This window comes from Pogoniulus pusillus, chromosome 23 (genome assembly GCF_015220805.1).
Source record: "Pogoniulus pusillus isolate bPogPus1 chromosome 23, bPogPus1.pri, whole genome shotgun sequence".
NCBI lineage: Eukaryota > Metazoa > Chordata > Aves > Piciformes > Lybiidae > Pogoniulus > Pogoniulus pusillus.
The window spans coordinates 10,606,829-10,624,428 of NC_087286.1; the positions used below are offsets into that span (position 1 = coordinate 10,606,829).

Below are 17,600 nucleotides of genomic sequence, written 5' to 3' on the forward strand. Positions count from 1 at the left end.
CAAACCATCACCAAAAAATCATACTAGACCCAGGCCATACCTTTTAAGGCTACAATCTTTGGACAACTGCACAGGCTGATCAGAAAACTGTAGGCAGGGAGCATGAGTTCTTAATTTCCAAAAATAGTTCTTCAGAAAGATAAGCTAACCCTAATGACTTTCAAAAATTAGTGCCACATATGGCAAATAGAAAAAGCTAAGAACTTTCAATAGAGATTCCAAAGTGCCACTTAGCACTATAATTCAACTAGCAATTCAATTTTCCAAGGTCTAAATTCAGAATGTGATGTGTAAAAAGGACCCAATTCAAAAGACATATGAATGAAATGGAAATAGAAGTGTGTGTGATTCATTCCATCAGCATCATCAGTTTTATAAATGCAGGTTCAAAATACCCAAGGTCAATATTTCTCAGTTATAAATATGAAAGGAAACTGCATTGATGAACATCAGAGCTGTAATGAGGGGATCTTGCAAGAGCTGGCTTCCATTTGAGACAGGGTTGCTGTCTGATTATTTATCAGCTCTACGTGAAAGCAAATTATCTTTATAGTCATTGCCAAAATTAGAAAACGTTTGGTGCTCCACGTTGGTTTTATGACTTTTTATTAGCCCATCTTCTTTGTGCTTTTAGTGTTCTAGTTTGCTTGCCTGTTACCTGATTGTCTCACGTGAGCACTGCATCATTAGCGAAAGCCAAGTGATGTTCTGCTGTCGGAAGTGATGCTCACCCTGTTCTCACTCCACCTTCGAGTCTTACCACTTCAGCGCCAGGCGCCATGGGGAGAGAACCTCTCTGACATCAATACTGTCATTATCTGTCTGCTTCTTCTGGGCAAGCTGTACCCTGATGTAACACCATCATATCATATTTATTTTCTTTCTGCTTATATATAGTATGCCAGGATGGAAGCTGGCAAATACTTCCTTAACACCTGTAGTGCATGTTTTAAGTATTTGTTGTTTAATGCTTCTTTGATATAGTCTCCTATGGCTGAAAATCTGGTTGGAGGCTTGTTAAGATCTATCCTGCTCTTGCAAAGCTTTGTGTTTTCTCTCTTTAAGATGCTTTTGTAGAATATTTGGGTTATTAATTCTACTGCTGAACATTTCCCAGGTTGAGCTTCAGAATTTATTTAGTCTTTACAACTTAAGAATATTACAGATAAATGTAGCAGGCCTTGTGATTTACTGTTACATTTTTCAATTTCCTTACTATTTACATATATCCTCTTGGTTTTTTTCTGTGCTGGTTTTATTGATGTCACTTTCATTGATTTTGCTTCCCATGGAAGAGTTGTGGGGTTGGAGGTTTTGAACATGTTTTCTTTTTAAAAGTTTATTTTGGCTGATTTTCTTTTGTTGACAGAGCTCTGTGTTCTCCCATTTACACAGGGTGAACAATTGCTTCTCTGGAAACTATTTTTTATCCCAGAATTTACGATACTGTCATACAGAAGGTACTTTGAGATGTCAACATTAATGTCCCACGGCGAGTTAAGCCTTGCTTACCTCAGTTTGAAAATGCTGCAGTAAATAGCACTACTTTTGCTCTACTGTGGTGAATTTTTATATTTCAGAGGTTTGTTCTCCTATGCTTCATCTGCTTTCTTAGCACATATAGTTTGTTATTCTTGCTTTGAGGCTTAAGTCATGGCATATCCAGGTATTCATCTAAGTTTTTTCCAACATGTGTATGGTACCTGATAGTTCTGTTGAGAAAACTCCAAATTACTTCATTGATTTCTTCACAAGGAATTGTAATTCATGAGCTCCCATGCCAGAAACAATTCAGACATCTACCTCTTTCTAACCAAAAAAAATGCTCCTTGCAGTCAGTTTTAGCTACTATTACAGGAGTGGAATGAGAGATAGTCAATCAGTAAATATTTCTATAAACTAACTGTTCTCTCACTGGCTTTGACAGTACCTGTTTATTTATCTATAGAAGGTTTTCAAATATAACTGGAAAGATCCTCATATCACAATACTGTGTGCTAGTTGGGGTAAAGAGGGGAGGACAACAGAGGTACCATTCCTGTGACCGAGTTCATAGAATCATGGAATCAGCCAGGTTGGAAGAGACCTCCAAGCTCATCCAGTCCAACCTAGCACCCAGCCCTAGCCAGACAACTAGACCATGGCACTAAGTGCCTCATCCAGTCTTTTCTTGAACACCTCCAGGGATGGTGACTCCACCACCTCCCTGGGCAGCCCATTCCAATGCAAATCACTCTCTCTGGTAACAACTTCCTCCTAACATTCAGCCTAGACCTCCCCCAGCACAACTTGAGGCTGTGTCCCCTTGTTCTGTTGCTGGTTGTCTGGGAGAAGAGACCAACCCCCACCTGGCTACAACCTCCCTTCAGGTAGTTGTAGACAGCAATGAGCTCTGCCCTGAGCCTCCTCTTCTCCAGGCTAAACACCCCCAGCTCCCTCAGCCTCTCTTCATAGGGTATGTGCTCCAGGCCCCTCACCAGCTTCGTCACCCTTCTCTGGACACATTCCAGCACCTCAACATCTGTCTCGAATTGAGGAGCCCAGAATTGGACACACTCAAGGTGTGGCCTGGCCAGTGTTGAGTACAGGGGAAGAATAACCTCCCTCGTCCTGCTGGCCACACTGTTCCTGTTACAGGCCAGGATGCCTCACAGTATTTTATAACTATTTTTTTAGTACTATATTGTTGATATGAACTAGAAGTTGGTAGCACATGTTTTTGTTTCTCTTGTCTCTAGCAGTCAATTTGTATCTCACCTGATACTGTACGTGGCAAGACTGTATGTACTGAATATGTACTGAACACAGAGTTAAACAAGAGCAAGAGAAAGCGGAATGAGGCCTTTGGAATGCACTGGTGTTCACCATATGGTAAGAATTACTATTATGCAATTTACAAAGGTATCATTTGAAGTTAAAACATTTAGCAGGGCCTTCTTAAAACTCCAGATGCTTTAAAAAAAAATCACCCAGGTTCCTAATCCCTGAAATGGACCATTTGGACCATTAATCAAGCCATGCAAGCCTTTGCCTTTCACATTTTTCTTCAGACTAAGCCACAGAAACAAGCAAATAAATTACAAATTAAAATTTATGAGTAAAAAAATTTCCTTCCCTCTAACTAATGTGTCTGATTTTCCCTGGAGAAATTTCCTCTTGCATAAGAAATTAAAGCTTTTAAGCCAAGAGTAGTTTCACTGTTAGGAAGAAAAACAAAGCCATTACCATAACCTTTTTTTTTTTCTGATAGTTTCTAATTTTCAGTACTTGATTGTTCATGTGAACCAGGGCTTGGTAGCATATATAGGCATTGTTAGACCCTGAATGTCACAGCATTATAATGCAGTATGAAAGAAAATAATCATGGGTTAATTATTTTTTTCTGCCAGCAAGGGGGTTTTGTAACAGTTTATTCTTTAAAAGAAGCCTCAAGAGGAATAAAACTCAAAGCAGCAAACCTTTCAGTTCTTTTGATCTCCTGGCAGCTGAAATCAACACCTGCAGTGCCTATAGACAGTCCAGATGATGAAGCAGGAGTTTATCTGTTTGTAGGGAATAAACCAACAAACCCGACGCCTGACTTGAGAAGGTTGTCTCAGTTCAGATGGAAATTTTCATCAGTTTCTGGAACGTCAGCAAAATGCAAGAACAGGAACAGGTTGTGATTTTGCTCAGGAGCAAGACTTTGAAGTCAAAGCAGACCTTTTGAAAATCACACAAATGTAGGTGTAGACATTTTAAACTCTTACTCGATGAACTGCAATGGCGTTGCCTCTGGAGGTTACTGCAGCACACTTACTGACTTAATTTTTACACTGGAATGCTTTTCAAAGCCAAATCATTTGAGCAGAAAAGTAAGGGATTCCAAGAATATATCCAGTGCAGTTATCTGCTACACTGTAAACACACATTTTTGCAAGAATGAAAGCATAATTGTCTACTGCCAGCAAAGCTGATTGTTAGAGGATAGTTATTTTCTTGGGTCACATCAAGATGGAGCCTTGATTAGTTCTATATTAAGACAAATGATTTGATTGTATCAAACAACTGAGCCAAGTAGGCCTTAGTTTTAGCACCATGTATGTAAGAATGTTATCTATATATTGCTAACTTGACTTTCCAGTTGTAGAGTGAAAGGATCCACAACAGAAAACCAGCCCATGGCTGCTGAAATTTCATCTGCTACTTGCCTAACATGTTAAACATGTACGTTTGGTTGTAGGCTCTCAGCAAAAAGAAGGCTTACAAAACAGACAGCTGTGAACTGACAATCTTTTTGCAATCAACCTATTCAATGTAATTATATCTTGCTGTTGCTCAGATAGTTTTCTTCTCCTAAAAGGCAGAACAAGGAGGGACTACATGTTACTTGAATTAGCTGGAAAACAGCTTTATGGAGATCAGCTGGGTATTCTATATAGAAGGAATAAAATAATTTTAAAGTCCTGATTAGAGAATGGGTTAGAGTCAGACCTCCAATAAACTGGCAGGGGATTTTATCCTAAACAGTGAAAAATCAGAAAAGTTCACTGTTTCTGAGATATAAAAAAATTGAAGTTACTAAAAAGTTTCTACTTTCTCATTTCATCTTCAAGACATCTTATCTCAGGGACTTGAGTTTTCCAGAATAGTGGTGATTTTAAGGCTGAGTTATCAGATGAATCACCCAGATGTTTTCTTAGCACCCAGATAGCAAAGTAGAAGGGAGAAGGGAAATGGAATCCATTTATGATTCATTCTTGTAATAAGTCTTAAAACTACAGAATTCAGTGTGCAACTCCCCCTTCAGCCCTGACTGCTCAGTTCCAACTCTTCAATGTCATGGCAAATTTCAGGTTTTGGTGCAAAGAAGAGATTTTCTGTGTTCCATTATGTTCAGAAGGGAGCCTGTTCTCCACAACTTACTGCTGTTGCTTTCACTGGGGCCATCAAGGTGTATTTGTTCTCTGGACATGTTAAAAAAGTGTAGAGGAGTTTTCATCCAGAAAAAAGCATTTAATAGGCCCAGTTAAAAACACAGATTCATAGTTCTGGACAGATAGCAGGTTTCAAGAATAAAGAAGTTTTGGGTTTTTTAAATCACTCAGTAGCCCTTTGGGGTACATTGGGAATAAGAAGGTCTTTCTCATCAAAAAAATCCAAAAACCTAACTAAAAAACAACAACAACCCCCACCCCCAAAACAAACAAAGAAACAAACCAAAACACAAACACAAAAACAACACCAAAAAAACCCTCCAAACCAACCCAAAACCTAAGGGAAAAAAAGGTATCTCTTTGACATTGCTACATTCTCAACTTGAATTAAACAGAGCTGCAGGTTTGAAAATATGAAACCACATCAACACTTTTATTTTGACTTTAAATAGTGAAGAATTTCAGTAAAGCCACCAAGATTTTGGGTGCTTAGTCTAAGCCAAAATGAACAGTCAGAATTTTGGTACATAATTCACTACAAGCATTGGAAACAAACATTATCTTTGACCTCAACTGGTCCTACTTGTTCTCACAATTTAGGGCAGGACATGAGGGGATTTGCTATTTTGTTTTATTTGTTTGTTTGAAAATTTAAATATGAAAATTGCCAATGACTGTGGGAATGGGTCCTCATAATAGCAGCTTTCCATGTTTCTCTTGGTAAGCTTAATCAAAGTATCTGATTATAACCCTTCGTGTATTGTCTCATTGGGAGCACAATAGATGTAATTTCACTCTTTCAGGCTAAATGATTTTCATGGTAATTTCATTGCCATTGTCCACCCCACACATGGTGCTTGTGTTTCTAAATGTGTCTGACCCATGGCTTCTAACTAGTAGTCTACAAAAAAGTAACTTTCAAACATAATAAAAAAGCAGAAGTCATAGCAGAGGTAATAGCAGTAAGTACAGATGAAGAGGCACAACTTGGACACAAGAGATTTGTTAAACAGAAGCTGAGTTAGTTAGGGGAGGATTTGGAGAGCATACCTGATGACTCTTTAGTGGAAATAATTCTTGTAAACATATCACAGTCTTGAGAGCTGCAGTGTGAGCCACAGAGAGAGAACACGCTGGTTTCTGTTTATTCTTGGCCCTTTTCTTTCAAAGGACTTTGAGGAAAGCAGTTCTTGAGCCCACTTTCATGGCCTGGGTGAACATCTAGGTGAGAAACAGAAATGCCATGAGGTTTTCCAGAACCCCCATGGTCCCTGCATGCCCAATGATGCTCTGTCACACGCCAGCCCATACATGGGACTGCTGTCATGGAAACAAAACTACATGGGAATGCTAAAAATAAAGCTGAGCAACTAAGCTTGAGAGTTTTCAGGCAGAAAACCAAAGTGAGGGAGTGCCATGGACATACTTGGGTTTTAGCCAGAAATTTGATAAGGAGGCATCTGATAGTCTAGGGAGAAAATTACATCAATTTGGTTTAGTCAGTAATAGAATCGGCCCAGTCAAAAGATGGGTTGTGAGCTACTGACAATGGCAACTTACAAATAATTTATTGAAAGAAAGAAATTGGCCTGTCATGTCCCACAAGTTTTGGGCTACCTGTTCAAAGTTTGGATAAATATGCAAAATACTGTCAAGAATAGTTAAATATATTATTATCTATTATTACATAATAATTATTATATGCTTATATAATATTATTATATTAACTGAGATACACGTAGAAGAGAGAACAATTTGGACTGCTTCACTAAAGGAGAAAATAACTAATAAGTATCTCTGTGCTAACTGTTGTGAGGTGTGAGTAGGTGCTTGTGAAAATACATAACCAAATTTTCCAGCCTTTACAATCCAAAGACTTTGGGCTTTTACCTGTCAGTGGAAGTATTTTGCAACTAAGTCTGATTTTGATATGTCTCCCTTCCAGCAGAATTTTGGATGGAGGATCCAAAAATCCTTCATTCCCAATTTTCTCATATTCAGACATATTTTTCCTGGTATTTTTTTTATCACAACCCCAACAAGTAGCAGCATAACTATTATCCCAGGATGGCAGATCCCTGTTCTGGTATCCAGCCATGCACTGAAGAGTACACAAAATCCTTCTCCATTATCAGGTAGCAGAACATCTATAGGGCCAACTTTATTCAGCTGGTTTAACATACATCGTTAAATTAGACTCCTGACAATATCTATGACAAAAAAAGGCAATTAAGGCAATTATTCTTCTTTATTTTCTTCATAATTAGGATATTTTTACCACCTAGTCTCCCATACTGACATCTCAACTGTACTAAAAAGACAAATTAACTATAAAGGAACATTTGGGATGGCTGCAGTTACCCAGTCTCTAACCATACTATTAATCATTTAAGTCATCCAACTTTCGCAAATCAACTCAAAATAAACACTAGCAGCTAACTCATAAATAAGGTCAGCAGTCCAAGACATGTTTACATTTGAAAATACAGTGAAATAGCAAGAATAACTCCTTCCTTGTAAATCCTCAAATGGCCACTCTTTTCTGAGACAGCTGTCTCACTTGATTTCTGAAGAGAAAAAAACTCTGAGTCACTGAAAATACCTCCCCTGTCACTGAACAGAGTTTGTCAGATAACTAGTTTTATTTTAGATCTATTCCTCACAATCTGTTGATCGACATGGTATTCAAGTAGAATCATAGAATCAAACAGGCTGGAAGAGACCTCCAAGCTCATCCAGTCCAACCTAGCACCCAGCCCTAGCCAATCAACTAGACCATGGCACTAAGTGCCTCATCCAGGCTTTTCTTGAACTCCTCCAGGGGTGGTGACTCCAACAGCTCCCTGGGCAGCCCATTCCAATGCCAATCGCTCTTGCTCTGAAGAACTTCTTCCTAACATCCAGCCTGAACCTTTACACTTTATATGCTAATAACTTTTCTTTAAGGAGTCAACCTGGCTGTGCTAAGCACATATCCTTCCCAAAATTAAGCTATGAAACCTCAGGCTGAAGGCAAAATTCATACTCATAAACTACTACCTTGTTCACAGTATTATTGTGTTGTGATTCTAACACTCAATAACACATTCCTTGTAGCTAATTTAAATACAGATCAATGCCCAGGAATGTCTTCCCTGAGATCAAATAAAGTAAGAAAATTTAAAGATGTAAACAAAATATTTTTATTCTAAATTCAATCTGCAGTGAGTTTAAAGCAATTTTGACCTGAGACTATTATGTAATTGTAATGCAGGGCAGGGCAGGTTTCAGCCACTGTGAATGTCTCTGGATAGCCTACAGCTCTGCCTTTGCCATCAGTTGATGAGTTGGACACTGGTGCACAGAGCTGTCCAATGCACAGCCCCTGCATCAGACACCTAGCTCCTGGGTGACACAAGCTCATTCATCTGCCCCATGTGGCCTGTAGGCAAGGAGCATCCTGCTCACCCCATACTCCTTCAAACACACCTTGCTCAAGCTGTCTGCCTCTTAAGAGATTTGATTTTCCTAGTGATCTCCAAAGCTCCAAGTGCCATTGCACTAATTCAGACTCATACATTTAGGTGACAAATTCTTAATAAGGTAATTTATATTTTGGGTTACCCAACATTGCACACAAATAGATTAGACTCTACAGTAACTAATTCTAGCTATCTGCAAAACTGTACATTAACTCACTCACAGAAATGCTCACTGTATTTCAGGTGAATAATGAAGTGCTTTGGCCAGTGCCTTTGTTGACTGAGCCAGGCCAGTACCTTGAATTTCCCAGGAAAAAAGGAGGAGTGGAAGAGAGGTTGAGGCCGTTGTAGTGAGCATAAAGCTACACACTAATTTATCCTCCTCACAGAAGCAGTTCTCAATCACTTTAGCTGCAGAAGTTTCTGCTTTTACACCAACGTTGAGAACTGCAGTTTTGACTGCATTCTTCTCCATTAAACTTTTAAAGCAGGATGTGTGATTAAAATGATGTTCTTTATTTCAGACTATCACAGTATGCCTGCATGAATATTTTGGAACCTGAGCCTAGGGTGCTAGGGTGCCTTTTGCTCAGGATTTTTTTTTTATTATTTTTTTTGGTACAGTGTTTGCAATACTGTTTTTGACAGAATCAATGTGTTTGCTAATAGAAAGTGTTCATCTTTCACTTGAAATCATTGATAGGACCTTTCAACCTGCTGAAAATCCCACTTGTGCCATTGGTAAGTTGATTTGCTGATGTATCCCTGTGGTTTCAGTGGACTGTGCCATGAAAAACACTGTTTATTCAGACTCCGATATCAGATGATTTTGCATGCCTCATATATCTTCATGTCAGTCATATATTGGCATAAAAATAACATTTTAAAAAGATATCAACAAAGATACACGTTTGGATACTGAGAGTAAGAAGTGTTAAATGGAAGGATGTATTTATTGTACTTAGAAGCTACCATTCCACTAAAGGAAAAGAGAAATCTTAGAGATTAAATTTGCATGCAATATTCCATTAGAGTCACAGCCATACCCTGACCAACATCAGTAACACTACTCCTTCTCTAAAGAAAGTACCTAGCCTACATCACAGGATCACAGGATCATAGGACGTCAGCAGTACTACTACTGCCTTTCATTTCTGATGGGGGCATGCAGCAACAGAACAAGGTCATTCTGTAATCACCTAATTTAACCAGATTTGCTTTGGTTTCAGTGCAAAGAGGAGATGAGCAGCAACAGGCAGTGCACTAGTTTGCATGATGCGCAGTGCACATTCCCATTGCATCAGCTCTGCTCACAAAGTTGCTACTTTGGCACTAAAAAAAAGAAAAAATAAAATAAAAAAGGTTAAAAACTTGAGGACTTCAGTGGTGACTGCAGGCAATTGACACAGAACTCCAAAGTGGACTAAACAGTGAACACAAGACAGGAAACCAAAGAATGTTATTTATAGCAAAAGTCACAATGTGGAACTTAATATGGTGCTTTATCCCTGATGTATTATTGTGCATGTAGTGCCATGATATATCTATAATCCCACAAAAGCATATCAATGTAGGTAAGCCAAAAGATACAAGAAAGTTAAAGTTTACTGTGCTAGATAATAGCATTCCAAATCCACAGACCTGGATTCAAAGGTGTTCAAATATTTTTCCCAGAAATGCAAGTAGTTTAGTGTCATATAATAATATGCATAAGAACTCTGGAGTGAAGTGCTATTGTAATTGCAGCAAAATAATCTGTTTCTTTATAATTAGAAGAACATTTCCAAATTGGCTTCCTCTGTATCATGAGCAGTCACAAGTCTTAAACTAGGTGCATTTTTGTTTCTGAAGCAAACGATGCCCTTATCTTAGAACACAATGATGTAAGGCGGACTGTAGTTGTCATGCACTTGTGTGGTACTTGAGATATGTTTATCCAGCATGGCAGAAAAAGGTTTCATTTCAAAAACTATTATTGTTTTCACTGACATTTTCAAAGACCTTGGAAGTTTTTCTATCCCGAATAGTCCATATTAGGGGAAAATGTAAATCTCTGGGGTTTAAGACTACCTGAAAACTCTCTTATCAGTGTCTGTGTTACTAGCAGTAATCCAATTAGGGAGTTCACTCTTTAACTAAGGAAGAAAATCAGGTATTTCTGTCTTAGGAGACATGTGGACCTTCTTGGAATTAAATTATGTGTAATGCAACCCCTGAAGTGGCAGGAGTCTTTTTAATGGTTTGCTGAAGTTTCAATAGAGCTGCAAGCACAAGTAAATTTACTGCTATTGCAATTCTGCCAAGTCCTTTCATTCCAATAGCCAAGTTCTAGGGTTTGGGGTTTTTTTGCCAAAAGGGTAGTGAGTGACAACACTTGAAACAGAGTTTCAAACCTGAAAAGCCTCACAAGTCTCCTGCCAGGCTTAGAGCCAATATTTTTAGCAGCTAAGACCCAACCGAAGTGTGAGTTTTCTCCAAGTGTAGGTGTACCTCTTGTTTTGCACTGGATTTTTCATTCTTCCTATAGTACAAAAAGATGGACTTGCTTAAGCACCTAAGTCAAACTGAAACAAAAAAAGTGTAACAATTTTTTAGTGATTCAGATGACAGTGTGCCAAAGAAGAACAGACCAAAGAAGGAGCATGCTGCAGTATGACAGGAAAACACAATGGATGGCAAGTCTCAGTCTGTTGTGCTCTGTTCGTTCAACTGCTCCTACTCAACGTAGATGTTTCTTTTTCACAACAGCATAGATAAGCAGCTTCTGAGCAGAGCCCATACTGACATCCCTGATACTGTGGCAGGCTACATGTGGATTCAGTTCTTTAATACAATCATTACAAAGCAGAGTGGCAGAAGGCCAGCAATCACTAATCAGGGAGCAGTGGAGCTAATTACAGCTGACTGCATGCTGAGCAGTCATCAGACAACAAAAATTCTCTTTTGTTATGGCTGAGTCCCATCTTGAATTTTAGTTCAGTTCAATCTGTTCCAAATGGCAAAAAGCTGGATTGGGACAAAATCCTTTCCAAGGCAGTTCCTGGAGCACCAGCTTACAGGATTTTCTCAGCTATGGTAAAAATACACTGCTGGTATACAGCAGCCAGGATTCACAGCGCTGATAGCCTGGTTCATTGCCCAGCACATCTCTCCTGCACTGCCATAGAGACAGGGCCCTTCCAAGTTTTAAAGATGAACAAATTATGCTTGAATGACCCTTTCCAAGCTTCCCTTCAAACACTCTAGGAAGAAAACCAAAAAGTAGATGGACTGCTAGACAGAGCTGTATACCCTCTAGGTAAGAAAACTGATTTTTTCTGGAAAGTTTCCTCATCTGCTTTCCTTGGAGGCAAGACTGCAATTCCACTGTGCACATTTTACTTTACAGAGTGTGCACAGGACTTTACTAATGGAAGACTGCCTTTGTTGTTTCAAATGTTATTCCAGGCAAATGGACTCTTTCAACAGGAAATTTTGCATTTGTTTTCCTCTTTTATGGATTTTTTGTGACAGAAAATGGCCGTATTGCCAGGGTAGAAGATAGCATCTGGAAAATGGTTAAAAAGAGGGAAAATTAAATGCTGCAGGTTGGGTTAGGAGACTTGTCCTTATGAATCATAACACTGCAGAATGCTAGGGTCTGGAAGGGACCTTCAGAGATCATCGAGTCCAATTTCCTTGCAAAGTAGGACCACTAGGGCAGGTCACATAGGAACTCATTCAGAGGGGTTTTGAATGCCTCCAGAAAAGGAGATTCTACAGTCTCTCTGGGCAGCCTGTTCCAGGGCGTCCAGTATCTTAAAGGGGTCTACAAGAAAGCTGGTGAGGGACTTTTTAGGCTGTGGGGTAGTGATAGGACTGGGTAGAATGGAGCAGAACTAAAAGTGGGTAGACTTAGATTGGATGTTAGGACCATCCGTGAGGTGGTGAGACCACCATAAAGGTGGTGAGGCACGGGAACAGGTTTCCCAGGAAGATGGTGGAGGACCCATCCCTGGAAGCTTTTAAGGCCAGCCAGATTGGATAGGGATCTGAGCAATCTGATCTAGCATGAGGTGTCCCTGCCCATGGCAAGAGGGTTGGAACTTGATGATCCTTGAGGTCACTTCCAGCCCTGACAGTTTGTCCCAGGTTGAGACTATAGGGTTAAAAGTCTTCTGGGGACTAGAAGATTGTTATTCAATCCCATAATTCTGCTATCTTGTTATAAACTCATGACAAGGTCAGTTTGCTCTCCTTTCCTTCTCCTGCCCTGTGTGTGTGGTAGGAGCCACTTTATTGGGAAGAACATGTAAGCAGTAGGCCTCCAGAGGCTTGTTTAGGCCTCTTTGGATGGTAGAGGCATTGGGGTACTGGGAAGTCTTAGATTATTTTATTTTGGGGGGGATGGGAAAAAAAAATCAAGGGGGTTTGATGTGGTAATTGCCTTGTAATGTCTATCACTGTATTTATCTCTAAATATAATTCTGTTTTTTTTCTCCAATTTGATTTGAGAGTTTGACTTCTGTTGCTATCTTTTCTAAAACCACAACACAATTCTGTGATTCTGTTTCCACAGAGTTGATGCTCAAGCTCAGTGATACGAAGCGAATGCAATAACACCACCACTCAGGAACACTCTGTTAGCTTCCCACAGCCCAGAGAAGGAAATGAAAGTAACCCAAGATGGGGTTATACATGATTTGCTTGTACTGAGTGTTGTGTCATGGAACTTGGCAAACTTTCTCAGGTCATAGAATTTGCTACAACAGTGCAATGTGAGAAGTTTAACCAAATGAAATAAAAATAATCATTTCCTATCCTTTAATCATAAAATGTTCCTAAATAGATCACAGGTAACCCCAGATACAACCAGAGCAATGGTTGTAATCTGGATTTGTTAAACCCATGCAGTAAAAATGCACAGAGATCAGTAGGGTTTGAGATGAATTTGCATTTCCAAGGACAATCTCTGGTTATGCCTTTCATAAACTGAAGAGGGGGACTGGTAGATGCTTTCCAGGCACATAGGAGGTACTTCCTTGGTAGCATCATCCCTGCCTTGGGAGTCTGCTAATCTAGTTTCAAACCTGAAGAAGGAAAAAACACCTGGCATATTTTGAAGTTTAGAGTATTGTTTGAACTAATCCTATTGGGATGTTGAAGGTAAATTACCCTATGCCCTTCAGAAGAAAATATTGTCTCTGAGGTCTTTTCCCACTTTGAGAAGTCAATCATCATTATTGCAATCTTTTCACTATGGTTTAAAGAAAGATTGGGATTGCAACTGTTTGCAATCCATGGAGAATGGGAAGTCTAGAAAAGTTCTTCTGGGCTTTAATTACAGATAAAATACTGCTAGCATTTAGAAGACATTTATCAACAAGCTTAGTAGATGAGTGTTTCTGGGGTCTTCTGTTCTTTCTAACATCTGCAAGATCAGTTTGGCCTGCATGTAAGAGTGCAATGACTGCTCTGTTAATCATTCAGAAATCATCTGCTTGGGACAATGTGATAAATAACAGACAAATTACCCATCCAGTTCTTGGAAGCAGAGCCTCTCTTTGGAACAGTGTAAAGCCACAAATACTGTCCATGTGCAAACAAATGTGACTTACAGTTTATCATTTATATTCAAGCTGCCCTGAAAATGTCTTTTCTCTTCCTGAATCATTAACTTGTATGAAAAAAAAAAGAATGAGACAGATATTGGAGGAGGTCAATATAAGAAAAGCAAATGACAAAAATTAAACAAAACAATAGGCTATGTTATGTTTCCATGGAAAGGCAGCAAAGGAAAAGGCCTAAAAAAGAATGAAGATAGATTAAACAGAACATGACCAATATTGCAGTAATGGTGGCATGTTTCTCTTCCCTTTGAAAATGTCTCTCATAGGTCAATAGCTACAGGTTTTACCATAGGCAAGCTGAGGTGTGCTCACTGTTGAGAGAATCTCCTCTGTCCTCATCACACACCAAAGTTACCTTCGGTATTTTGAAGATTGTGTTTTCTCATTACCTAAGGCCTCTGCCATGTTGTTCAGGAATGTGTTAACCAAAGAGAGGAAGATGACTGTTGCCACCTTACCCAGTGACAGATGATTACTACTGTGATTACACCCACAGCCTGCCTTTGTAGCCCATTGCCCCTTCACAGCTCCCAAGTCTCTCAAATCCGAGAGCTCCCCCAAGGAGATCTTTACCTGGCCATTATTTTTAGAGATATGGCTGAGTGAAAAAAACAGCTGCAGATGCCTATAGTTATATGGAAGCTGTGACAAACATAATCTAAGGCAGATTTCACAAGGTACATGTACATGATTCTGGGAACTCCAGAGGTGATAAACAGTCTATAACTGAAAACAATACTGGTGGTAAACACAACAGACAACTGTTGAATGTTTCATGGTGTCAAGAGAATGTGGAACCAGGACTTGGCACAACAACATTTACTCTGTGCTAAAGGTTCAAGAACAGGCTTGTGCGACCCACTCTGATTACATGTGGAAATCCATTTTTTTCAGTGTGCTTATCTGACTTTCTATGTGGTATTAACACAATAGTATTTTGAAGACTCAGAGCACAGCTTGCATTTTTTCCACATGCACTCAGTTTGAGGGCTATTTTTATCGAGTATTAAAGCCATAAACCAAACACGGTTCTAAGTATTTGTGAAAGATCCTTTTTTTTTCTCCCACGTTGCATTTATATATATTCTTCTACACTTTATTTCCATTCTGCTGGTTCCTATTCAGAAAAGGAGCTGAAGGGGAGAGGAAATGGCAAAAAAAAAAAAAAAACCCAGATATTATACGGATTGTGGTTTTCTTACATTTTACTTTTGTTTGTTGGCTATGCAGAAAGAACTATGGAAATCAGGATGCATCTTCCTTTGGGAACCCAAATTAAGAAAACCAAGCACAACAACCAGATGCAAGTAGTATAGATGTGATGCCTATTTATCATGTGTGGTTTCCAAGCAGATAAAAGAGCTGGATTTCATCTGTTGTCCTGATAATAGAGAGACTTCTGGAAAATTCAAATTGGATGCCTCTTAGAAGATCAGAGAAAAAGGTCAAGGTCTATCAGTAGTCTAAAACCCACCAAACTCTCTCTGATGTAGCATTTGCAGGGGTTGTATCTCCAGCCTGAATATCAAAGACTAGCCTCTGTATCTGTCTCTCTCCCTCCCTGTCTTTCAAACCATACAGACGCTTTGTTTCAGCAGTGCAGACCTTGACACACCTTTCCTGCGTCATGACTCGAACAGCCAGTCTGAACTAAGAGGGTTTCCTTCAGTTGGCTAACAGATGGTTAAAAAGAAAAAAAGATAGGACTGTGAGAAAGAAAATGGATTAGCTATCTGCATTCTACAAAACAATGTTTTCACTGGGCTTTCAAGAATACAGATCTAAAAACACCACCACCATACCCTAAGATAGAGCGTTACGTCCCAATAGCTGATACCTGCCAGAAAGCTCAGACAAACACTAGTACAGGTAACCACCAAATAACTTTCTTCACAGTGATTTTTCTCCTGTTCTCACTTTTCCAAGGAATTAAAAGCTTGCTATTGATCCAGAACTAAGCAAAAGTGAGACCAGCCTCTGAGGATGACATAACTGCAAGAAACTGACTAGCATCTGTGGTGATGCTAGCCTCCCTCAGCTGAGCTGGGGTAATTGCACATGGTCCTTTTTATTTTCTCCATAACGTGAATTAAAATGTTCTCATTTAAACCATTGCAGAAGGTTACAGTCAGCAAAATCATTTTATTTGCCACTGCTTAGTTTCTATAGAGACAACCTTCAGGCCTGGGATGCAGGCATCACTTCCAGCTGACACTAGCAACTTCCAAAGACACAATGCTGCAAGTACTAACAAAGAGCCTACCCTCTTTTGAAACCTTCAGCCCTTTGCCTCAAAGGAATGGCTCTGGTTTTGAACAGAGTCTCTCCCATCCATTTCAAGGCAGTGTGTAAGGCAGTCACACAGACAGAGAGGAATATTGGGTGCCTTTCTTCTCAGCTTCAATCAATGTTGGTTTTGACATTGACACAGAAATCATACAGAGCCATACTGCTGATGTTAATGTTCACCTATCCTAGTCACCTGAGCAAGCTGGCGTGATTGTCATTCTCACACAGCCTGCTCAAGGAGCTGGATTCTATCTTAAATTTTAACCTTTAATTAAATTTACACCTACTTGGACTGACATACTTTAGTGGCACTTCAATAAAATAGATTTTGATTTCCAATTTCCCAGCTGCTTCAAGAGCTCCCGTCCCTGGATGATCCATACTTCAAGTATAGGCAACTCCAAATAAACAATTCTGACATTAAATGTTTTATCCTGGAGAATCAAATTTACTGCAAAGCTCAAGCAATGGCTCAGGAATTAGTTCAATGTAATGTAAGAATTTCTGTGATCCTTCTAAATTCACAAAGTCATCCTTACAGAGAAGAATGGGAAAGAGGCCAAGAAGGAACTGCTTAGTGCCTTTATGGGGCAGGGTCCCTTCACTTAGGCTCTTCAGTCTGCTGAGATTTGGGCTCATGTGTATCAGACTGTCAATAAAAAGGCACACTCTGTGCACACAGTAAGGATGTGAGCATGCCTCTATTGACCCATTTAGCTTAGCACCTTGATCCCAGTAGCTGATGACTGCAGATGCTGAGGAAAGACATTAGGAATGGGACAGGCATAAAGTGCCTGCTCCTGTGGCATGCTTTCCTGCGGCATGCTTTCCTGCCTCCCAGCACTCTGCAGTTTTGGAACTCGACCCAAGTAATCAACAGGCGTTATGAGATATGCCTTCCAAATAGTGGTCTCATTGATTTTTGCTCCTTAGGCATCCAATATGGTGACCATCATATTATGCAGGAAAAGAATCCTAACATCTGCCCTGTACACTTTGAACCTGTCATCCCATAGCATGAGAATCAGAGGGCATTAATGAAGCTAAGAACAGTGACAGGGAAAAAAAATCCTTTATATCTTTATGATCTTTCTGATTTTACAGATTTTCTTAGAAATGTTATTTTTCCAGAATGATGAACCCCACTTCTTGTACTTACTCCTTGTACTGAGATCATTCGACACTTCTGAACACACATGTCTACACCCTCTGCAGGCTGGGACTGTCTGTATGCCTGATCAACAGCTCAAATGATAAAAAACCCTCAACAGCTGTTAAGTTTCAGGAAAGACACCAAAGAAGTGAAAAACTGTGGCATCATCTCT

At 39.5% G+C, this 17,600-nt stretch overlaps 1 long non-coding RNA gene across 1 annotated transcript; it reads right to left on the reverse strand.

Moving 5' to 3' along the window:
- Positions 1-3,393: 3,393 nt before the first annotated feature.
- Positions 3,394-6,132, reverse strand: LOC135185818 (uncharacterized). The gene is made up of 2 exons (XR_010306633.1): positions 5,967-6,132; positions 3,394-3,624 (listed from the first exon to the last, which is right to left on the reverse strand). It is a non-coding gene; the product is annotated as an uncharacterized LOC135185818 (long non-coding RNA).
- Between the last annotated feature and the right edge of the window lie 11,468 nt (positions 6,133-17,600).